This window comes from Lissotriton vulgaris, chromosome 1_1 (assembly GCF_964263255.1).
Source record: "Lissotriton vulgaris chromosome 1_1, aLisVul1.2, whole genome shotgun sequence".
Taxonomy (NCBI): domain Eukaryota; kingdom Metazoa; phylum Chordata; class Amphibia; order Caudata; family Salamandridae; genus Lissotriton; species Lissotriton vulgaris.
This window is the reverse complement of record NC_141685.1, coordinates 230,707,355-230,730,226: the sequence shown is the minus strand read 5'-3', so window position 1 is coordinate 230,730,226 and position 22,872 is coordinate 230,707,355. Positions and strand designations below refer to the sequence as shown.

General features: G+C 36.7%; 29 non-coding genes across 29 annotated transcripts; all 29 read right to left on the bottom strand.

The window, feature by feature from the left end:
- Positions 1-263: 263 nt before the first annotated feature.
- Positions 264-335, bottom strand: TRNAD-GUC (transfer RNA aspartic acid (anticodon GUC)). Its single transcript has one exon. It is a non-coding gene; the product is annotated as a tRNA-Asp (tRNA).
- A 627-nt stretch (positions 336-962) lies between these two features.
- TRNAD-GUC (transfer RNA aspartic acid (anticodon GUC)) lies at positions 963-1,034 on the bottom strand. Its single transcript has one exon. It is a non-coding gene; the product is annotated as a tRNA-Asp (tRNA).
- A 619-nt stretch (positions 1,035-1,653) lies between these two features.
- TRNAD-GUC (transfer RNA aspartic acid (anticodon GUC)) lies at positions 1,654-1,725 on the bottom strand. Its single transcript has one exon. It is a non-coding gene; the product is annotated as a tRNA-Asp (tRNA).
- Positions 1,726-2,354: 629 nt separating this feature from the next.
- Positions 2,355-2,426, bottom strand: TRNAD-GUC (transfer RNA aspartic acid (anticodon GUC)). The gene has a single exon. It is a non-coding gene; the product is annotated as a tRNA-Asp (tRNA).
- Positions 2,427-3,053: 627 nt separating this feature from the next.
- TRNAD-GUC (transfer RNA aspartic acid (anticodon GUC)) lies at positions 3,054-3,125 on the bottom strand. The gene has a single exon. It is a non-coding gene; the product is annotated as a tRNA-Asp (tRNA).
- Positions 3,126-3,736: 611 nt separating this feature from the next.
- Positions 3,737-3,808, bottom strand: TRNAD-GUC (transfer RNA aspartic acid (anticodon GUC)). Its single transcript has one exon. It is a non-coding gene; the product is annotated as a tRNA-Asp (tRNA).
- A 629-nt stretch (positions 3,809-4,437) lies between these two features.
- On the bottom strand, positions 4,438-4,509 carry TRNAD-GUC (transfer RNA aspartic acid (anticodon GUC)). The gene has a single exon. It is a non-coding gene; the product is annotated as a tRNA-Asp (tRNA).
- Positions 4,510-5,134: 625 nt separating this feature from the next.
- Positions 5,135-5,206, bottom strand: TRNAD-GUC (transfer RNA aspartic acid (anticodon GUC)). The gene has a single exon. It is a non-coding gene; the product is annotated as a tRNA-Asp (tRNA).
- Positions 5,207-5,833: 627 nt separating this feature from the next.
- Positions 5,834-5,905, bottom strand: TRNAD-GUC (transfer RNA aspartic acid (anticodon GUC)). Its single transcript has one exon. It is a non-coding gene; the product is annotated as a tRNA-Asp (tRNA).
- A 627-nt stretch (positions 5,906-6,532) lies between these two features.
- On the bottom strand, positions 6,533-6,604 carry TRNAD-GUC (transfer RNA aspartic acid (anticodon GUC)). The gene has a single exon. It is a non-coding gene; the product is annotated as a tRNA-Asp (tRNA).
- Positions 6,605-7,215: 611 nt separating this feature from the next.
- Positions 7,216-7,287, bottom strand: TRNAD-GUC (transfer RNA aspartic acid (anticodon GUC)). The gene has a single exon. It is a non-coding gene; the product is annotated as a tRNA-Asp (tRNA).
- A 625-nt stretch (positions 7,288-7,912) lies between these two features.
- Positions 7,913-7,984, bottom strand: TRNAD-GUC (transfer RNA aspartic acid (anticodon GUC)). Its single transcript has one exon. It is a non-coding gene; the product is annotated as a tRNA-Asp (tRNA).
- A 631-nt stretch (positions 7,985-8,615) lies between these two features.
- Positions 8,616-8,687, bottom strand: TRNAD-GUC (transfer RNA aspartic acid (anticodon GUC)). Its single transcript has one exon. It is a non-coding gene; the product is annotated as a tRNA-Asp (tRNA).
- A 625-nt stretch (positions 8,688-9,312) lies between these two features.
- TRNAD-GUC (transfer RNA aspartic acid (anticodon GUC)) lies at positions 9,313-9,384 on the bottom strand. The gene has a single exon. It is a non-coding gene; the product is annotated as a tRNA-Asp (tRNA).
- A 627-nt stretch (positions 9,385-10,011) lies between these two features.
- On the bottom strand, positions 10,012-10,083 carry TRNAD-GUC (transfer RNA aspartic acid (anticodon GUC)). The gene has a single exon. It is a non-coding gene; the product is annotated as a tRNA-Asp (tRNA).
- A 629-nt stretch (positions 10,084-10,712) lies between these two features.
- On the bottom strand, positions 10,713-10,784 carry TRNAD-GUC (transfer RNA aspartic acid (anticodon GUC)). Its single transcript has one exon. It is a non-coding gene; the product is annotated as a tRNA-Asp (tRNA).
- Positions 10,785-11,411: 627 nt separating this feature from the next.
- On the bottom strand, positions 11,412-11,483 carry TRNAD-GUC (transfer RNA aspartic acid (anticodon GUC)). The gene has a single exon. It is a non-coding gene; the product is annotated as a tRNA-Asp (tRNA).
- A 611-nt stretch (positions 11,484-12,094) lies between these two features.
- TRNAD-GUC (transfer RNA aspartic acid (anticodon GUC)) lies at positions 12,095-12,166 on the bottom strand. The gene has a single exon. It is a non-coding gene; the product is annotated as a tRNA-Asp (tRNA).
- Positions 12,167-12,795: 629 nt separating this feature from the next.
- Positions 12,796-12,867, bottom strand: TRNAD-GUC (transfer RNA aspartic acid (anticodon GUC)). The gene has a single exon. It is a non-coding gene; the product is annotated as a tRNA-Asp (tRNA).
- A 611-nt stretch (positions 12,868-13,478) lies between these two features.
- On the bottom strand, positions 13,479-13,550 carry TRNAD-GUC (transfer RNA aspartic acid (anticodon GUC)). The gene has a single exon. It is a non-coding gene; the product is annotated as a tRNA-Asp (tRNA).
- Positions 13,551-14,179: 629 nt separating this feature from the next.
- TRNAD-GUC (transfer RNA aspartic acid (anticodon GUC)) lies at positions 14,180-14,251 on the bottom strand. Its single transcript has one exon. It is a non-coding gene; the product is annotated as a tRNA-Asp (tRNA).
- Positions 14,252-14,862: 611 nt separating this feature from the next.
- Positions 14,863-14,934, bottom strand: TRNAD-GUC (transfer RNA aspartic acid (anticodon GUC)). Its single transcript has one exon. It is a non-coding gene; the product is annotated as a tRNA-Asp (tRNA).
- A 1,328-nt stretch (positions 14,935-16,262) lies between these two features.
- Positions 16,263-16,334, bottom strand: TRNAD-GUC (transfer RNA aspartic acid (anticodon GUC)). The gene has a single exon. It is a non-coding gene; the product is annotated as a tRNA-Asp (tRNA).
- Positions 16,335-16,962: 628 nt separating this feature from the next.
- On the bottom strand, positions 16,963-17,034 carry TRNAD-GUC (transfer RNA aspartic acid (anticodon GUC)). The gene has a single exon. It is a non-coding gene; the product is annotated as a tRNA-Asp (tRNA).
- Positions 17,035-17,653: 619 nt separating this feature from the next.
- Positions 17,654-17,725, bottom strand: TRNAD-GUC (transfer RNA aspartic acid (anticodon GUC)). Its single transcript has one exon. It is a non-coding gene; the product is annotated as a tRNA-Asp (tRNA).
- A 1,325-nt stretch (positions 17,726-19,050) lies between these two features.
- On the bottom strand, positions 19,051-19,122 carry TRNAD-GUC (transfer RNA aspartic acid (anticodon GUC)). Its single transcript has one exon. It is a non-coding gene; the product is annotated as a tRNA-Asp (tRNA).
- Positions 19,123-20,450: 1,328 nt separating this feature from the next.
- On the bottom strand, positions 20,451-20,522 carry TRNAD-GUC (transfer RNA aspartic acid (anticodon GUC)). Its single transcript has one exon. It is a non-coding gene; the product is annotated as a tRNA-Asp (tRNA).
- A 627-nt stretch (positions 20,523-21,149) lies between these two features.
- On the bottom strand, positions 21,150-21,221 carry TRNAD-GUC (transfer RNA aspartic acid (anticodon GUC)). The gene has a single exon. It is a non-coding gene; the product is annotated as a tRNA-Asp (tRNA).
- Positions 21,222-21,840: 619 nt separating this feature from the next.
- On the bottom strand, positions 21,841-21,912 carry TRNAD-GUC (transfer RNA aspartic acid (anticodon GUC)). Its single transcript has one exon. It is a non-coding gene; the product is annotated as a tRNA-Asp (tRNA).
- Between the last annotated feature and the right edge of the window lie 960 nt (positions 21,913-22,872).

The following is a 22,872-nucleotide window of genomic DNA, read 5'->3' as shown; positions in this document are numbered from 1 at the left end:
GTGGAACAGCGGCCTAGGATTCACCACTGCTTCATCTCATTTTCCAACAGATTGTAGACGTAAATTGGTTTTGATGGTACGCCTGTGCATGCTGAAATATTCAGAGCATATTCTGAATTTCAGTTAACACATCAGTAAGCATTTTGGCCATCAGTGAATTCAACCTTTTTTCTCAATCGGAATAGGCAAGGATAATGACAGATATATTTTACAATGTTAGAAAGTACATCATTTTATTTAATTGTGTGAATAAAAGGAATCTCCTCCCCGTCGGGGAATTGAACCCCGGTCTCCCGCGTGACAGGCGGGGATACTGACCACTATACTAACGAGGACTTATTGGCTTCAGTTAAACAGTGCTCACCTCCCTGGGGTTAAGGCATGCCCTCGATCAATTCTCAGTATTGTAATAGGCAGAATTGCTGCTTTTGGTTAGGACAAGTAATCTTTTTTCCTAAATTATTACAATACAGAAATTCCTAGCCAAAAACAATTAGTTTTATGAAGAAATTATTTCATTGAAATAAATATCTATCGATCTGTCTATCTAGCTATCTTTCTATTCATCAATATATATATTTATATAAATATATATATATATAATCAGCTCACTTTACCATTTGCAGCTTATAACTATTAGCCACCAGGGGTCACTACTAACCAAAAGCAGTCATTCTACTTGTAAATCGTGCCAATCGAGTGGAACAGCGGCCTAGGATTCACCACTGCTTCATCTCATTTTCCAACAGATTGTAGACGTAAATTGGTTTTGATGGTACGCCTGTGCATGCTGAAATATTCAGAGCATATTCTGAATTTCAGTTAACACATCAGTAAGCATTTTGGCCATCAGTGAATTCAACCTTTTTTCTCAATCGGAATAGGCAAGGATAATGACAGATATATTTTACAATGTTAGAAAGTACATCATTTTATTTAATTGTGTGAATAAAAGGAATCTCCTCCCCGTCGGGGAATTGAACCCCGGTCTCCCGCGTGACAGGCGGGGATACTGACCACTATACTAACGAGGACTTATTGGCTTCAGTTAAACAGTGCTCATCTCCCTGGGGTTAAGGCATGCCCTCGATCAATTCTCAGTATTGTAATAGGCAGAATTGCTGCTTTTGGTTAGGACAAGTAATCTTTTTTCCTAAATTATTACAATACAGAAATTCCTAGCCAAAAACAATTAGTTTTATGAAGAAATTATTTCATTGAAATAAATATCTATCGATCTGTCTATCTAGCTATCTTTCTATTCATCAATATATATATTTATATATATATATAATCAGCTCACTTTACCATTTGCAGCTTATAACTATTAGCCACCAGGGGTCACTCCTAACCAAAAGCAGTCATTCTACTTGTAAATCGTGCCAATTGAGTGGAACAGCGGCCTAGGATTCACCACTGCTTCATCTCATTTTCCAACAGATTGTAGACGTAAATTGGTTTTGATGGTACGCCTGTGCATGCTGAAATATTCAGAGCATATTCTGAATTTCAGTTAACACATCAGTAAGCATTTTGGCCTTCAGTGAATTCAACCTTTTTTCTCAATCGGAATAGGCAAGGATAATGACAGATATATTTTACAATGTTAGAAAGTACATCATTTTATTTAATTGTGTGAATAAAAGGAATCTCCTCCCCGTCGGGGAATTGAACCCCGGTCTCCCGCGTGACAGGCGGGGATACTGACCACTATACTAACGAGGACTTATTGGCTTCAGTTAAACAGTGCTCACCTCCCTGGGGTTAAGGCATGCCCTCGATCAATTCTCAGTATTGTAATAGGCAGAATTGCTGCTTTTGGTTAGGACAAGTAATCTTTTTTCCTAAATTATTACAATACAGAAATTCCTAGCCAAAAACAATTAGTTTTATGAAGAAATTATTTCATCGAAATAAATATCTATCGATCTGTCTATCTAGCTATCTTTCTATTCGTCAATATATATATTTATATATATATATATATATATATAATCAGCTCACTTTACCATTTGCAGCTTATAACTATTAGCCACCAGGGGTCACTACTAACCAAAAGCAGTCATTCTACTTGTAAATCGTGCCAATCGAGTGGAACAGCGGCCTAGGATTCACCACTGCTTCATCTCATTTTCCAACAGATTGTAGACGTAAATTGGTTTTGATGGTACGCCTGTGCATGCTGAAATATTCAGAGCATATTCTGAATTTCAGTTAACACATCAGTAAGCATTTTGGCCATCAGTGAATTCAACCTTTTTTCTCAATCGGAATAGGCAAGGATAATGACAGATATATTTTACAATGTTAGAAAGTACATCATTTTATTTAATTGTGTGAATAAAAGGAATCTCCTCCCCGTCGGGGAATTGAACCCCGGTCTCCCGCGTGACAGGCGGGGATACTGACCACTATACTAACGAGGACTTATTGGCTTCAGTTAAACAGTGCTCATCTCCCTGGGGTTAAGGCATGCCCTCGATCAATTCTCAGTATTGTAATAGGCAGAATTGCTGCTTTTGGTTAGGACAAGTAATCTTTTTTCCTAAATTATTACAATACAGAAATTCCTAGCCAAAAACAATTAGTTTTATGAAGAAATTATTTCATTGAAATAAATATCTATCGATCTGTCTATCTAGCTATCTTTCTATTCATCAATATATATATTTATATAAATATATATATATATAATCAGCTCACTTTACCATTTGCAGCTTATAACTATTAGCCACCAGGGGTCACTACTAACCAAAAGCAGTCATTCTACTTGTAAATCGTGCCAATCGAGTGGAACAGCGGCCTAGGATTCACCACTGCTTCATCTCATTTTCCAACAGATTGTAGACGTAAATTGGTTTTGATGGTACGCCTGTGCATGCTGAAATATTCAGAGCATATTCTGAATTTCAGTTAACACATCAGTAAGCATTTTGGCCATCAGTGAATTCAACCTTTTTTCTCAATCGGAATAGGCAAGGATAATGACAGATATATTTTACAATGTTAGAAAGTACATCATTTTATTTAATTGTGTGAATAAAAGGAATCTCCTCCCCGTCGGGGAATTGAACCCCGGTCTCCCGCGTGACAGGCGGGGATACTGACCACTATACTAACGAGGACTTATTGGCTTCACTTAAACAGTGCTCATCTCCCTGGGGTTAAGGCATGCCCTTGATCAATTCTCAGTATTGTAATAGGCAGAATTGCTGCTTTTGGTTAGGACAAGTAATCTTTTTTCCTAAATTATTACAATACAGAAATTCCTAGCCAAAAACAATTAGTTTTATGAAGAAATTATTTCATTGAAATAAATATCTATCGATCTGTCTATCTAGCTATCTTTCTATTCATCAATATATATATATATATAATCAGCTCACTTTACCATTTGCAGCTTATAACTATTAGCCACCAGGGGTCACTACTAACCAAAAGCAGTCATTCTACTTGTAAATCGTGCCAATCGAGTGGAACAGCGGCCTAGGATTCACCACTGCTTCATCTCATTTTCCAACAGATTGTAGACGTAAATTGGTTTTGATGGTACGCCTGTGCATGCTGAAATATTCAGAGCATATTCTGAATTTCAGTTAACACATCAGTAAGCATTTTGGCCATCAGTGAATTCAACCTTTTTTCTCAATCGGAATAGGCAAGGATAATGACAGATATATTTTACAATGTTAGAAAGTACATCATTTTATTTAATTGTGTGAATAAAAGGAATCTCCTCCCCGTCGGGGAATTGAACCCCGGTCTCCCGCGTGACAGGCGGGGATACTGACCACTATACTAACGAGGACTTATTGGCTTCAGTTAAACAGTGCTCACCTCCCTGGGGTTAAGGCATGCCCTCGATCAATTCTCAGTATTGTAATAGGCAGAATTGCTGCTTTTGGTTAGGACAAGTAATCTTTTTTCCTAAATTATTACAATACAGAAATTCCTAGCCAAAAACAATTAGTTTTATGAAGAAATTATTTCATTGAAATAAATATCTATCGATCTGTCTATCTAGCTATCTTTCTATTCATCAATATATATATTTATATATATATATATATATATATAATCAGCTCACTTTACCATTTGCAGCTTATAACTATTAGCCACCAGGGGTCACTACTAACCAAAAGCAGTCATTCTACTTGTAAATCGTGCCAATCGAGTGGAACAGCGGCCTAGGATTCACCACTGCTTCATCTCATTTTCCAACAGATTGTAGACGTAAATTGGTTTTGATGGTACGCCTGTGCATGCTGAAATATTCAGAGCATATTCTGAATTTCAGTTAACACATCAGTAAGCATTTTGGCCATCAGTGAATTCAACCTTTTTTCTCAATCGGAATAGGCAAGGATAATGTCAGATATATTTTACAATGTTAGAAAGTACATCATTTTATTTAATTGTGTGAATAAAAGGAATCTCCTCCCCGTCGGGGAATTGAACCCCGGTCTCCCGCGTGACAGGCGGGGATACTGACCACTATACTAACGAGGACTTATTGGCTTCACTTAAACAGTGCTCATCTCCCTGGGGTTAAGGCATGCCCTCGATCAATTCTCAGTATTGTAATAGGCAGAATTGCTGCTTTTGGTTAGGACAAGTAATCTTTTTTCCTAAATTATTACAATACAGAAATTCCTAGCCAAAAACAATTAGTTTTATGAAGAAATTATTTCATTGAAATAAATATCTATCGATCTGTCTATCTAGCTATCTTTCTATTCATCAATATATATATTTATATATATATATATATATAATCAGCTCACTTTACCATTTGCAGCTTATAACTATTAGCCACCAGGGGTCACTACTAACCAAAAGCAGTCATTCTACTTGTAAATCGTGCCAATCGAGTGGAACAGCGGCCTAGGATTCACCACTGCTTCATCTCATTTTCCAACAGATTGTAGACGTAAATTGGTTTTGATGGTACGCCTGTGCATGCTGAAATATTCAGAGCATATTCTGAATTTCAGTTAACACATCAGTAAGCATTTTGGCCATCAGTGAATTCAACCTTTTTTCTCAATCGGAATAGGCAAGGATAATGACAGATATATTTTACAATGTTAGAAAGTACATCATTTTATTTAATTGTGTGAATAAAAGGAATCTCCTCCCCGTCGGGGAATTGAACCCCGGTCTCCCGCTTGACAGGCGGGGATACTGACCACTATACTAACGAGGACTTATTGACTTCAGTTAAACAGTGCTCATCTCCCTGGGGTTAAGGGATGCCCTCGATCAATTCTCAGTATTGTAATAGGCAGAATTGCTGCTTTTGGTTAGGACAAGTAATCTTTTTTCCTAAATTATTACAATACAGAAATTCCTAGCCAAAAACAATTAGTTTTATGAAGAAATTATTTCATTGAAATAAATATCTATCGATCTGTCTATCTAGCTATCTTTCTATTCATCAATATATATATTTATATATATATATATATATATAATCAGCTCACTTTACCATTTGCAGCTTATAACTATTAGCCACCAGGGATCACTACTAACCAAAAGCAGTCATTCTACTTGTAAATCGTGCCAATCGAGTGGAACAGCGGCCTAGGATTCACCACTGCTTCATCTCATTTTCCAACAGATTGTAGACGTAAATTGGTTTTGATGGTACGCCTGTGCATGCTGAAATATTCAGAGCATATTCTGAATTTCAGTTAACACATCAGTAAGCATTTTGGCCATCAGTGAATTCAACCTTTTTTCTCAATCGGAATAGGCAAGGATAATGACAGATATATTTTACAATGTTAGAAAGTACATCATTTTATTTAATTGTGTGAATAAAAGGAATCTCCTCCCCGTCGGGGAATTGAACCCCGGTCTCCCGCGTGACAGGCGGGGATACTGACCACTATACTAACGAGGACTTATTGGCTTCAGTTAAACAGTGCTCATCTCCCTGGGGTTAAGGCATGCCCTCGATCAATTCTCAGTATTGTAATAGGCAGAATTGCTGCTTTTGGTTAGGACAAGTAATCTTTTTTCCTAAATTATTACAATACAGAAATTCCTAGCCAAAAACAATTAGTTTTATGAAGAAATTATTTCATTGAAATAAATATCTATCGATCTGTCTATCTAGCTATCTTTCTATTCATCAATATATATATTTATATAAATATATATATATATAATCAGCTCACTTTACCATTTGCAGCTTATAACTATTAGCCACCAGGGGTCACTACTAACCAAAAGCAGTCATTCTACTTGTAAATCGTGCCAATCGAGTGGAACAGCGGCCTAGGATTCACCACTGCTTCATCTCATTTTCCAACAGATTGTAGACGTAAATTGGTTTTGATGGTACGCCTGTGCATGCTGAAATATTCAGAGCATATTCTGAATTTCAGTTAACACATCAGTAAGCATTTTGGCCATCAGTGAATTCAACCTTTTTTCTCAATCGGAATAGGCAAGGATAATGACAGATATATTTTACAATGTTAGAAAGTACATCATTTTATTTAATTGTGTGAATAAAAGGAATCTCCTCCCCGTCGGGGAATTGAACCCCGGTCTCCCGCGTGACAGGCGGGGATACTGACCACTATACTAACGAGGACTTATTGGCTTCACTTAAACAGTGCTCATCTCCCTGGGGTTAAGGCATGCCCTCGATCAATTCTCAGTATTGTAATAGGCAGAATTGCTGCTTTTGGTTAGGACAAGTAATCTTTTTTCCTAAATTATTACAATACAGAAATTCCTAGCCAAAAACAATTAGTTTTATGAAGAAATTATTTCATTGAAATAAATATCTATCGATCTGTCTATCTAGCTATCTTTCTATTCATCAATATATATATATATATAATCAGCTCACTTTACCATTTGCAGCTTATAACTATTAGCCACCAGGGGTCACTACTAACCAAAAGCAGTCATTCTACTTGTAAATCGTGCCAATCGAGTGGAACAGCGGCCTAGGATTCACCACTGCTTCATCTCATTTTCCAACAGATTGTAGACGTAAATTGGTTTTGATGGTACGCCTGTGCATGCTGAAATATTCAGAGCATATTCTGAATTTCAGTTAACACATCAGTAAGCATTTTGGCCATCAGTGAATTCAACCTTTTTTCTCAATCGGAATAGGCAAGGATAATGACAGATATATTTTACAATGTTAGAAAGTACATCATTTTATTTAATTGTGTGAATAAAAGGAATCTCCTCCCCGTCGGGGAATTGAACCCCGGTCTCCCGCGTGACAGGCGGGGATACTGACCACTATACTAACGAGGACTTATTGGCTTCAGTTAAACACTGCTCACCTCCCTGGGGTTAAGGCATGCCCTCGATCAATTCTCAGTATTGTAATCGGCAGAATTGCTGCTTTTGGTTAGGACAAGTAATCTTTTTTCCTAAATTATTACAATACAGAAATTCCTAGCCAAAAACAATTAGTTTTATGAAGAAATTATTTCATTGAAATAAATATCTATCGATCTGTCTATCTAGCTATCTTTCTATTCATCAATATATATATTTATATATATATATATATATAATCAGCTCACTTTACCATTTGCAGCTTATAACTATTAGCCACCAGGGGTCACTACTAACCAAAAGCAGTCATTCTACTTGTAAATCGTGCCAATCGAGTGGAACAGCGGCCTAGGATTCACCACTGCTTCATCTCATTTTCCAACAGATTGTAGACGTAAATTGGTTTTGATGGTACGCCTGTGCATGCTGAAATATTCAGAGCATATTCTGAATTTCAGTTAACACATCAGTAAGCATTTTGGCCATCAGTGAATTCAACCTTTTTTCTCAATCGGAATAGGCAAGGATAATGACAGATATATTTTACAATGTTAGAAAGTACATCATTTTATTTAATTGTGTGAATAAAAGGAATCTCCTCCCCGTCGGGGAATTGAACCCCGGTCTCCCGCGTGACAGGCGGGGATACTGACCACTATACTAACGAGGACTTATTGGCTTCAGTTAAACAGTGCTCACCTCCCTGGGGTTAAGGCATTCCCTCGATCAATTCTCAGTATTGTAATAGGCAGAATTGCTGCTTTTGGTTAGGACAAGTAATCTTTTTTCCTAAATTATTACAATACAGAAATTCCTAGCCAAAAACAATTAGTTTTATGAAGAAATTATTTCATTGAAATAAATATCTATCGATCTGTCTATCTAGCTATCTTTCTATTCATCAATATATATATTTATATATATATATATATATATATATAATCAGCTCACTTTACCATTTGCAGCTTATAACTATTAGCCACCAGGGGTCACTACTAACCAAAAGCAGTCATTCTACTTGTAAATCGTGCCAATCGAGTGGAACAGCGGCCTAGGATTCACCACTGCTTCATCTCATTTTCCAACAGATTGTAGACGTAAATTGGTTTTGATGGTACGCCTGTGCATGCTGAAATATTCAGAGCATATTCTGAATTTCAGTTAACACATCAGTAAGCATTTTGGCCATCAGTGAATTCAACCTTTTTTCTCAATCGGAATAGGCAAGGATAATGACAGATATATTTTACAATGTTAGAAAGTACATCATTTTATTTAATTGTGTGAATAAAAGGAATCTCCTCCCCGTCGGGGAATTGAACCCCGGTCTCCCGCGTGACAGGCGGGGATACTGACCACTATACTAACGAGGACTTATTGGCTTCAGTTAAACACTGCTCACCTCCCTGGGGTTAAGGCATGCCCTCGATCAATTCTCAGTATTGTAATCGGCAGAATTGCTGCTTTTGGTTAGGACAAGTAATCTTTTTTCCTAAATTATTACAATACAGAAATTCCTAGCCAAAAACAATTAGTTTTATGAAGAAATTATTTCATTGAAATAAATATCTATCGATCTGTCTATCTAGCTATCTTTCTATTCATCAATATATATATTTATATATATATATATATATAATCAGCTCACTTTACCATTTGCAGCTTATAACTATTAGCCACCAGGGGTCACTACTAACCAAAAGCAGTCATTCTACTTGTAAATCGTGCCAATCGAGTGGAACAGCGGCCTAGGATTCACCACTGCTTCATCTCATTTTCCAACAGATTGTAGACGTAAATTGGTTTTGATGGTACGCCTGTGCATGCTGAAATATTCAGAGCATATTCTGAATTTCAGTTAACACATCAGTAAGCATTTTGGCCATCAGTGAATTCAACCTTTTTTCTCAATCGGAATAGGCAAGGATAATGACAGATATATTTTACAATGTTAGAAAGTACATCATTTTATTTAATTGTGTGAATAAAAGGAATCTCCTCCCCGTCGGGGAATTGAACCCCGGTCTCCCGCGTGACAGGCGGGGATACTGACCACTATACTAACGAGGACTTATTGGCTTCAGTTAAACAGTGCTCATCTCCCTGGGGTTAAGGCATGCCCTCGATCAATTCTCAGTATTGTAATAGGCAGAATTGCTGCTTTTGGTTAGGACAAGTAATCTTTTTTCCTAAATTATTACAATACAGAAATTCCTAGCCAAAAACAATTAGTTTTATGAAGAAATTATTTCATTGAAATAAATATCTATCGATCTGTCTATCTAGCTATCTTTCTATTCATCAATATATATATTTATATATATATATATATATATAATCAGCTCACTTTACCATTTGCAGCTTATAACTATTAGCCACCAGGGGTCACTACTAACCAAAAGCAGTCATTCTACTTGTAAATCGTGCCAATCGAGTGGAACAGCGGCCTAGGATTCACCACTGCTTCATCTCATTTTCCAACAGATTGTAGACGTAAATTGGTTTTGATGGTACGCCTGTGCATGCTGAAATATTCAGAGCATATTCTGAATTTCAGTTAACACATCAGTAAGCATTTTGGCCATCAGTGAATTCAACCTTTTTTCTCAATCGGAATAGGCAAGGATAATGACAGATATATTTTACAATGTTAGAAAGTACATCATTTTATTTAATTGTGTGAATAAAAGGAATCTCCTCCCCGTCGGGGAATTGAACCCCGGTCTCCCGCGTGACAGGCGGGGATACTGACCACTATACTAACGAGGACTTATTGGCTTCAGTTAAACAGTGCTCACCTCCCTGGGGTTAAGGCATGCCCTCGATCAATTCTCAGTATTGTAATAGGCAGAATTGCTGCTTTTGGTTAGGACAAGTAATCTTTTTTCCTAAATTATTACAATACAGAAATTCCTAGCCAAAAACAATTAGTTTTATGAAGAAATTATTTCATTGAAATAAATATCTATCGATCTGTCTATCTAGCTATCTTTCTATTCATCAATATATATATTTATATATATATATATATATATATAATCAGCTCACTTTACCATTTGCAGCTTATAACTATTAGCCACCAGGGGTCACTACTAACCAAAAGCAGTCATTCTACTTGTAAATCGTGCCAATCGAGTGGAACAGCGGCCTAGGATTCACCACTGCTTCATCTCATTTTCCAACAGATTGTAGACGTAAATTGGTTTTGATGGTACGCCTGTGCATGCTGAAATATTCAGAGCATATTCTGAATTTCAGTTAACACATCAGTAAGCATTTTGGCCATCAGTGAATTCAACCTTTTTTCTCAATCGGAATAGGCAAGGATAATGACAGATATATTTTACAATGTTAGAAAGTACATCATTTTATTTAATTGTGTGAATAAAAGGAATCTCCTCCCCGTCGGGGAATTGAACCCCGGTCTCCCGCGTGACAGGCGGGGATACTGACCACTATACTAACGAGGACTTATTGGCTTCAGTTAAACAGTGCTCACCTCCCTGGGGTTAAGGCATGCCCTCGATCAATTCTCAGTATTGTAATAGGCAGAATTGCTGCTTTTGGTTAGGACAAGTAATCTTTTTTCCTAAATTATTACAATACAGAAATTCCTAGCCAAAAACAATTAGTTTTATGAAGAAATTATTTCATTGAAATAAATATCTATCGATCTGTCTATCTAGCTATCTTTCTATTCATCAATATATATATTTATATATATATATATATATATAATCAGCTCACTTTACCATTTGCAGCTTATAACTATTAGCCACCAGGGGTCACTACTAACCAAAAGCAGTCATTCTACTTGTAAATCGTGCCAATCGAGTGGAACAGCGGCCTAGGATTCACCACTGCTTCATCTCATTTTCCAACAGATTGTAGACGTAAATTGGTTTTGATGGTACGCCTGTGCATGCTGAAATATTCAGAGCATATTCTGAATTTCAGTTAACACATCAGTAAGCATTTTGGCCATCAGTGAATTCAACCTTTTTTCTCAATCGGAATAGGCAAGGATAATGACAGATATATTTTACAATGTTAGAAAGTACATCATTTTATTTAATTGTGTGAATAAAAGGAATCTCCTCCCCGTCGGGGAATTGAACCCCGGTCTCCCGCGTGACAGGCGGGGATACTGACCACTATACTAACGAGGACTTATTGGCTTCAGTTAAACAGTGCTCACCTCCCTGGGGTTAAGGCATGCCCTCGATCAATTCTCAGTATTGTAATAGGCAGAATTGCTGCTTTTGGTTAGGACAAGTAATCTTTTTTCCTAAATTATTACAATACAGAAATTCCTAGCCAAAAACAATTAGTTTTATGAAGAAATTATTTCATTGAAATAAATATCTATCGATCTGTCTATCTAGCTATCTTTCTATTCATCAATATATATATATATATAATCAGCTCACTTTACCATTTGCAGCTTATAACTATTAGCCACCAGGGGTCACTACTAACCAAAAGCAGTCATTCTACTTGTAAATCGTGCCAATCGAGTGGAACAGCGGCCTAGGATTCACCACTGCTTCATCTCATTTTCCAACAGATTGTAGACGTAAATTGGTTTTGATGGTACGCCTGTGCATGCTGAAATATTCAGAGCATATTCTGAATTTCAGTTAACACATCAGTAAGCATTTTGGCCATCAGTGAATTCAACCTTTTTTCTCAATCGGAATAGGCAAGGATAATGACAGATATATTTTACAATGTTAGAAAGTACATCATTTTATTTAATTGTGTGAATAAAAGGAATCTCCTCCCCGTCGGGGAATTGAACCCCGGTCTCCCGCGTGACAGGCGGGGATACTGACCACTATACTAACGAGGACTTATTGGCTTCAGTTAAACAGTGCTCACCTCCCTGGGGTTAAGGCATGCCCTCGATCAATTCTCAGTATTGTAATAGGCAGAATTGCTGCTTTTGGTTAGGACAAGTAATCTTTTTTCCTAAATTATTACAATACAGAAATTCCTAGCCAAAAACAATTAGTTTTATGAAGAAATTATTTCATTGAAATAAATATCTATCGATCTGTCTATCTAGCTATCTTTCTATTCATCAATATATATATTTATATATATATATATATATATATAATCAGCTCACTTTACCATTTGCAGCTTATAACTATTAGCCACCAGGGGTCACTACTAACCAAAAGCAGTCATTCTACTTGTAAATCGTGCCAATCGAGTGGAACAGCGGCCTAGGATTCACCACTGCTTCATCTCATTTTCCAACAGATTGTAGACGTAAATTGGTTTTGATGGTACGCCTGTGCATGCTGAAATATTCAGAGCATATTCTGAATTTCAGTTAACACATCAGTAAGCATTTTGGCCATCAGTGAATTCAACCTTTTTTCTCAATCGGAATAGGCAAGGATAATGACAGATATATTTTACAATGTTAGAAAGTACATCATTTTATTTAATTGTGTGAATAAAAGGAATCTCCTCCCCGTCGGGGAATTGAACCCCGGTCTCCCGCGTGACAGGCGGGGATACTGACCACTATACTAACGAGGACTTATTGGCTTCAGTTAAACAGTGCTCACCTCCCTGGGGTTAAGGCATGCCCTCGATCAATTCTCAGTATTGTAATAGGCAGAATTGCTGCTTTTGGTTAGGACAAGTAATCTTTTTTCCTAAATTATTACAATACAGAAATTCCTAGCCAAAAACAATTAGTTTTATGAAGAAATTATTTCATTGAAATAAATATCTATCGATCTGTCTATCTAGCTATCTTTCTATTCATCAATATATATATATATATAATCAGCTCACTTTACCATTTGCAGCTTATAACTATTAGCCACCAGGGGTCACTACTAACCAAAAGCAGTCATTCTACTTGTAAATCGTGCCAATCGAGTGGAACAGCGGCCTAGGATTCACCACTGCTTCATCTCATTTTCCAACAGATTGTAGACGTAAATTGGTTTTGATGGTACGCCTGTGCATGCTGAAATATTCAGAGCATATTCTGAATTTCAGTTAACACATCAGTAAGCATTTTGGCCATCAGTGAATTCAACCTTTTTTCTCAATCGGAATAGGCAAGGATAATGACAGATATATTTTACAATGTTAGAAAGTACATCATTTTATTTAATTGTGTGAATAAAAGGAATCTCCTCCCCGTCGGGGAATTGAACCCCGGTCTCCCGCGTGACAGGCGGGGATACTGACCACTATACTAACGAGGACTTATTGGCTTCAGTTAAACAGTGCTCACCTCCCTGGGGTTAAGGCATGCCCTCGATCAATTCTCAGTATTGTAATAGGCAGAATTGCTGCTTTTGGTTAGGACAAGTAATCTTTTTTCCTAAATTATTACAATACAGAAATTCCTAGCCAAAAACAATTAGTTTTATGAAGAAATTATTTCATTGAAATAAATATCTATCGATCTGTCTATCTAGCTATCTTTCTATTCATCAATATATATATTTATATATATATATATATATATATAATCAGCTCACTTTACCATTTGCAGCTTATAACTATTAGCCACCAGGGGTCACTACTAACCAAAAGCAGTCATTCTACTTGTAAATCGTGCCAATCGAGTGGAACAGCGGCCTAGGATTCACCACTGCTTCATCTCATTTTCCAACAGATTGTAGACGTAAATTGGTTTTGATGGTACGCCTGTGCATGCTGAAATATTCAGAGCATATTCTGAATTTCAGTTAACACATCAGTAAGCATTTTGGCCATCAGTGAATTCAACCTTTTTTCTCAATCGGAATAGGCAAGGATAATGACAGATATATTTTACAATGTTAGAAAGTACATCATTTTATTTAATTGTGTGAATAAAAGGAATCTCCTCCCCGTCGGGGAATTGAACCCCGGTCTCCCGCGTGACAGGCGGGGATACTGACCACTATACTAACGAGGACTTATTGGCTTCAGTTAAACAGTGCTCACCTCCCTGGGGTTAAGGCATGCCCTCGATCAATTCTCAGTATTGTAATAGGCAGAATTGCTGCTTTTGGTTAGGACAAGTAATCTTTTTTCCTAAATTATTACAATACAGAAATTCCTAGCCAAAAACAATTAGTTTTATGAAGAAATTATTTCATTGAAATAAATATCTATCGATCTGTCTATCTAGCTATCTTTCTATTCATCAATATATATATATATATAATCAGCTCACTTTACCATTTGCAGCTTATAACTATTAGCCACCAGGGGTCACTACTAACCAAAAGCAGTCATTCTACTTGTAAATCGTGCCAATCGAGTGGAACAGCGGCCTAGGATTCACCACTGCTTCATCTCATTTTCCAACAGATTGTAGACGTAAATTGGTTTTGATGGTACGCCTGTGCATGCTGAAATATTCAGAGCATATTCTGAATTTCAGTTAACACATCAGTAAGCATTTTGGCCATCAGTGAATTCAACCTTTTTTCTCAATCGGAATAGGCAAGGATAATGACAGATATATTTTACAATGTTAGAAAGTACATCATTTTATTTAATTGTGTGAATAAAAGGAATCTCCTCCCCGTCGGGGAATTGAACCCCGGTCTCCCGCGTGACAGGCGGGGATACTGACCACTATACTAACGAGGACTTATTGGCTTCAGTTAAACAGTGCTCACCTCCCTGGGGTTAAGGCATGCCCTCGATCAATTCTCAGTATTGTAATAGGCAGAATTGCTGCTTTTGGTTAGGACAAGTAATCTTTTTTCCTAAATTATTACAATACAGAAATTCCTAGCCAAAAACAATTAGTTTTATGAAGAAATTATTTCATTGAAATAAATATCTATCGATCTGTCTATCTAGCTATCTTTCTATTCATCAATATATATATTTATATAAATATATATATATATAATCAGCTCACTTTACCATTTGCAGCTTATAACTATTAGCCACCAGGGGTCACTACTAACCAAAAGCAGTCATTCTACTTGTAAATCGTGCCAATCGAGTGGAACAGCGGCCTAGGATTCACCACTGCTTCATCTCATTTTCCAACAGATTGTAGACGTAAATTGGTTTTGATGGTACGCCTGTGCATGCTGAAATATTCAGAGCATATTCTGAATTTCAGTTAACACATCAGTAAGCATTTTGGCCATCAGTGAATTCAACCTTTTTTCTCAATCGGAATAGGCAAGGATAATGACAGATATATTTTACAATGTTAGAAAGTACATCATTTTATTTAATTGTGTGAATAAAAGGAATCTCCTCCCCGTCGGGGAATTGAACCCCGGTCTCCCACGTGACAGGCGGGGATACTGACCACTATACTAACGAGGACTTATTGGCTTCAGTTAAACAGTGCTCACCTCCCTGGGGTTAAGGCATGCCCTCGATCAATTCTCAGTATTGTAATAGGCAGAATTGCTGCTTTTGGTTAGGACAAGTAATCTTTTTTCCTAAATTATTACAATACAGAAATTCCTAGCCAAAAACAATTAGTTTTATGAAGAAATTATTTCATTGAAATAAATATCTATCGATCTGTCTATCTAGCTATCTTTCTATTCATCAATATATATATTTATATATATATATATATATATATAATCAGCTCACTTTACCATTTGCAGCTTATAACTATTAGCCACCAGGGGTCACTACTAACCAAAAGCAGTCATTCTACTTGTAAATCGTGCCAATCGAGTGGAACAGCGGCCTAGGATTCACCACTGCTTCATCTCATTTTCCAACAGATTGTAGACGTAAATTGGTTTTGATGGTACGCCTGTGCATGCTGAAATATTCAGAGCATATTCTGAATTTCAGTTAACACATCAGTAAGCATTTTGGCCATCAGTGAATTCAACCTTTTTTCTCAATCGGAATAGGCAAGGATAATGACAGATATATTTTACAATGTTAGAAAGTACATCATTTTATTTAATTGTGTGAATAAAAGGAATCTCCTCCCCGTCGGGGAATTGAACCCCGGTCTCCCGCGTGACAGGCGGGGATACTGACCACTATACTAACGAGGACTTATTGGCTTCAGTTAAACAGTGCTCACCTCCCTGGGGTTAAGGCATGCCCTCGATCAATTCTCAGTATTGTAATAGGCAGAATTGCTGCTTTTGGTTAGGACAAGTAATCTTTTTTCCTAAATTATTACAATACAGAAATTCCTAGCCAAAAACAATTAGTTTTATGAAGAAATTATTTCATTGAAATAAATATCTATCGATCTGTCTATCTAGCTATCTTTCTATTCATCAATATATATATTATATATATATATATATATATATAATCAGCTCACTTTACCATTTGCAGCTTATAACTATTAGCCACCAGGGGTCACTACTAACCAAAAGCAGTCATTCTACTTGTAAATCGTGCCAATCGAGTGGAACAGCGGCCTAGGATTCACCACTGCTTCATCTCATTTTCCAACAGATTGTAGACGTAAATTGGTTTTGATGGTACGCCTGTGCATGCTGAAATATTCAGAGCATATTCTGAATTTCAGTTAACACATCAGTAAGCATTTTGGCCATCAGTGAATTCAACCTTTTTTCTCAATCGGAATAGGCAAGGATAATGACAGATATATTTTACAATGTTAGAAAGTACATCATTTTATTTAATTGTGTGAATAAAAGGAATCTCCTCCCCGTCGGGGAATTGAACCCCGGTCTCCCGCGTGACAGGCGGGGATACTGACCACTATACTAACGAGGACTTATTGGCTTCAGTTAAACAGTGCTCACCTCCCTGGGGTTAAGGCATGCCCTCGATCAATTCTCAGTATTGTAATAGGCAGAATTGCTGCTTTTGGTTAGGACAAGTAATCTTTTTTCCTAAATTATTACAATACAGAAATTCCTAGCCAAAAACAATTAGTTTTATGAAGAAATTATTTCATTGAAATAAATATCTATCGATCTGTCTATCTAGCTATCTTTCTATTCATCAATATATATATTTATATATATATATAATCAGCTCACTTTACCATTTGCAGCTTATAACTATTAGCCACCAGGGGTCACTACTAACCAAAAGCAGTCATTCTACTTGTAAATCGTGCCAATCGAGTGGAACAGCGGCCTAGGATTCACCACTGCTTCATCTCATTTTCCAACAGATTGTAGACGTAAATTGGTTTTGATGGTACGCCTGTGCATGCTGAAATATTCAGAGCATATTCTGAATTTCAGTTAACACATCAGTAAGCATTTTGGCCATCAGTGAATTCAACCTTTTTTCTCAATCGGAATAGGCAAGGATAATGACAGATATATTTTACAATGTTAGAAAGTACATCATTTTATTTAATTGTGTGAATAAAAGGAATCTCCTCCCCGTCGGGGAATTGAACCCCGGTCTCCCGCGTGACAGGCGGGGATACTGACCACTATACTAACGAGGACTTATTGGCTTCAGTTAAACAGTGCTCATCTCCCTGGGGTTAAGGCATGCCCTCGATCAATTCTCAGTATTGTAATAGGCAGAATTGCTGCTTTTGGTTAGGACAAGTAATCTTTTTTCCTAAATTATTACAATACAGAAATTCCTAGCCAAAAACAATTGTTTTATGAAGAAATTATTTCATTGAAATAAATATCTATCGATCTGTCTATCTAGCTATCTTTCTATTCATCAATATATATATTTATATATATATATATATATATAATCAGCTCACTTTACCATTTGCAGCTTATAACTATTAGCCACCAGGGGTCACTACTAACCAAAAGCAGTCATTCTACTTGTAAATCGTGCCAATCGAGTGGAACAGCGGCCTAGGATTCACCACTGCTTCATCTCATTTTCCAACAGATTGTAGACGTAAATTGGTTTTGATGGTACGCCTGTGCATGCTGAAATATTCAGAGCATATTCTGAATTTCAGTTAACACATCAGTAAGCATTTTGGCCATCAGTGAATTCAACCTTTTTTCTCAATCGGAATAGGCAAGGATAATGACAGATATATTTTACAATGTTAGAAAGTACATCATTTTATTTAATTGTGTGAATAAAAGGAATCTCCTCCCCGTCGGGAAATTGAACCCCGGTCTCCCGCGTGACAGGCGGGGATACTGACCACTATACTAACGAGGACTTATTGGCTTCAGTTAAACAGTGCTCACCTCCCTGGGGTTAAGGCATGCCCTCGATCAATTCTCAGTATTGTAATAGGCAGAATTGCTGCTTTTGGTTAGGACAAGTAATCTTTTTTCCTAAATTATTACAATACAGAAATTCCTAGCCAAAAACAATTAGTTTTATGAAGAAATTATTTCATTGAAATAAATATCTATCGATCTGTCTATCTAGCTATCTTTCTATTCATCAATATATATATTTATATATATATATATATATATAATCAGCTCACTTTACCATTTGCAGCTTATAACTATTAGCCACCAGGGGTCACTACTAACCAAAAGCAGTCATTCTACTTGTAAATCGTGCCAATCGAGTGGAACAGCGGCCTAGGATTCACCACTGCTTCATCTCATTTTCCAACAGATTGTAGACGTAAATTGGTTTTGATGGTACGCCTGTGCATGCTGAAATATTCAGAGCATATTCTGAATTTCAGTTAACACATCAGTAAGCATTTTGGCCATCAGTGAATTCAACCTTTTTTCTCAATTGGAATAGGCAAGGATAATGACAGATATATTTTACAATGTTAGAAAGTACATCATTTTATTTAATTGTGTGAATAAAAGGAATCTCCTCCCCGTCGGGGAATTGAACCCCGGTCTCCCGCGTGACAGGCGGGGATACTGACCACTATACTAACGAGGACTTATTGGCTTCAGTTAAACAGTGCTCATCTCCCTGGGGTTAAGGCATGCCCTCGATCAATTCTCAGTATTGTAATAGGCAGAATTGCTGCTTTTGGTTAGGACAAGTAATCTTTTTTCCTAAATTATTACAATACAGAAATTCCTAGCCAAAAACAATTAGTTTTATGAAGAAATTATTTCATTGAAATAAATATCTATCGATCTGTCTATCTAGCTATCTTTCTATTCATCAATATATATATTTATATATATATATATATATATAATCAGCTCACTTTACCATTTGCAGCTTATAACTATTAGCCACCAGGGGTCACTACTAACCAAAAGCAGTCATTCTACTTGTAAATCGTGCCAATCGAGTGGAACAGCGGCCTAGGATTCACCACTGCTTCATCTCATTTTCCAACAGATTGTAGACGTAAATTGGTTTTGATGGTACGCCTGTGCATGCTGAAATATTCAGAGCATATTCTGAATTTCAGTTAACACATCAGTAAGCATTTTGGCCATCAGTGAATTCAACCTTTTTTCTCAATCGGAATAGGCAAGGATAATGACAGATATATTTTACAATGTTAGAAAGTACATCATTTTATTTAATTGTGTGAATAAAAGGAATCTCCTCCCCGTCGGGGAATTGAACCCCGGTCTCCCACGTGACAGGCGGGGATACTGACCACTATACTAACGAGGACTTATTGGCTTCAGTTAAACAGTGCTCACCTCCCTGGGGTTAAGGCATGCCCTCGATCAATTCTCAGTATTGTAATAGGCAGAATTGCTGCTTTTGGTTAGGACAAGTAATCTTTTTTCCTAAATTATTACAATACAGAAATTCCTAGCCAAAAACAATTAGTTTTATGAAGAAATTATTTCATTGAAATAAATATCTATCGATCTGTCTATCTAGCTATCTTTCTATTCATCAATATATATATTTATATATATATATATATATATATAATCAGCTCACTTTACCATTTGCAGCTTATAACTATTAGCCACCAGGGGTCACTACTAACCAAAAGCAGTCATTCTACTTGTAAATCGTGCCAATCGAGTGGAACAGCGGCCTAGGATTCACCACTGCTTCATCTCATTTTCCAACAGATTGTAGACGTAAATTGGTTTTGATGGTACGCCTGTGCATGCTGAAATATTCAGAGCATATTCTGAATTTCAGTTAACACATCAGTAAGCATTTTGGCCATCAGTGAATTCAACCTTTTTTCTCAATCGGAATAGGCAAGGATAATGACAGATATATTTTACAATGTTAGAAAGTACATCATTTTATTTAATTGTGTGAATAAAAGGAATCTCCTCCCCGTCGGGGAATTGAACCCCGGTCTCCCGCGTGACAGGCGGGGATACTGACCACTATACTAACGAGGACTTATTGGCTTCAGTTAAACAGTGCTCACCTCCCTGGGGTTAAGGCATGCCCTCGATCAATTCTCAGTATTGTAATAGGCAGAATTGCTGCTTTTGGTTAGGACAAGTAATCTTTTTTCCTAAATTATTACAATACAGAAATTCCTAGCCAAAAACAATTAGTTTTATGAAGAAATTATTTCATTGAAATAAATATCTATCGATCTGTCTATCTAGCTATCTTTCTATTCATCAATATATATATTTATATATATATATATATATATAATCAGCTCACTTTACCATTTGCAGCTTATAACTATTAGCCACCAGGGGTCACTACTAACCAAAAGCAGTCATTCTACTTGTAAATCGTGCCAATCGAGTGGAACAGCGGCCTAGGATTCACCACTGCTTCATCTCATTTTCCAACAGATTGTAGACGTAAATTGGTTTTGATGGTACGCCTGTGCATGCTGAAATATTCAGAGCATATTCTGAATTTCAGTTAACACATCAGTAAGCATTTTGGCCATCAGTGAATTCAACCTTTTTTCTCAATCGGAATAGGCAAGGATAATGACAGATATATTTTACAATGTTAGAAAGTACATCATTTTATTTAATTGTGTGAATAAAAGGAATCTCCTCCCCGTCGGGGAATTGAACCCCGGTCTCCCGCGTGACAGGCGGGGATACTGACCACTATACTAACGAGGACTTATTGGCTTCAGTTAAACAGTGCTCACCTCCCTGGGGTTAAGGCATGCCCTCGATCAATTCTCAGTATTGTAATAGGCAGAATTGCTGCTTTTGGTTAGGACAAGTAATCTTTTTTCCTAAATTATTACAATACAGAAATTCCTAGCCAAAAACAATTAGTTTTATGAAGAAATTATTTCATTGAAATAAATATCTATCGATCTGTCTATCTAGCTATCTTTCTATTCATCAATATATATATTTATATATATATATAATCAGCTCACTTTACCATTTGCAGCTTATAACTATTAGCCACCAGGGGTCACTACTAACCAAAAGCAGTCATTCTACTTGTAAATCGTGCCAATCGAGTGGAACAGCGGCCTAGGATTCACCACTGCTTCATCTCATTTTCCAACAGATTGTAGACGTAAATTGGTTTTGATGGTACGCCTGTGCATGCTGAAATATTCAGAGCATATTCTGAATTTCAGTTAACACATCAGTAAGCATTTTGGCCATCAGTGAATTCAACCTTTTTTCTCAATCGGAATAGGCAAGGATAATGACAGATATATTTTACAATGTTAGAAAGTACATCATTTTATTTAATTGTGTGAATAAAAGGAATCTCCTCCCCGTCGGGGAATTGAACCCCGGTCTCCCGCGTGACAGGCGGGGATACTGACCACTATACTAACGAGGACTTATTGGCTTCAGTTAAACAGTGCTCATCTCCCTGGGGTTAAGGCATGCCCTCGATCAATTCTCAGTATTGTAATAGGCAGAATTGCTGCTTTTGGTTAGGACAAGTAATCTTTTTTCCTAAATTATTACAATACAGAAATTCCTAGCCAAAAACAATTAGTTTTATGAAGAAATTATTTCATTGAAATAAATATCTATCGATCTGTCTATCTAGCTATCTTTCTATTCATCAATATATATATTTATATATATATATATATATATAATCAGCTCACTTTACCATTTGCAGCTTATAACTATTAGCCACCAGGGGTCACTACTAACCAAAAGCAGTCATTCTACTTGTAAATCGTGCCAATCGAGTGGAACAGCGGCCTAGGATTCACCACTGCTTCATCTCATTTTCCAACAGATTGTAGACGTAAATTGGTTTTGATGGTACGCCTGTGCATGCTGAAATATTCAGAGCATATTCTGAATTTCAGTTAACACATCAGTAAGCATTTTGGCCATCAGTGAATTCAACCTTTTTTCTCAATCGGAATAGGCAAGGATAATGACAGATATATTTTACAATGTTAGAAAGTACATCATTTTATTTAATTGTGTGAATAAAAGGAATCTCCTCCCCGTCGGGAAATTGAACCCCGGTCTCCCGCGTGACAGGCGGGGATACTGACCACTATACTAACGAGGACTTATTGGCTTCAGTTAAACAGTGCTCACCTCCCTGGGGTTAAGGCATGCCCTCGATCAATTCTCAGTATTGTAATAGGCAGAATTGCTGCTTTTGGTTAGGACAAGTAATCTTTTTTCCTAAATTATTACAATACAGAAATTCCTAGCCAAAAACAATTAGTTTTATGAAGAAATTATTTCATTGAAATAAATATCTATCGATCTGTCTATCTAGCTATCTTTCTATTCATCAATATATATATTTATATATATATATATA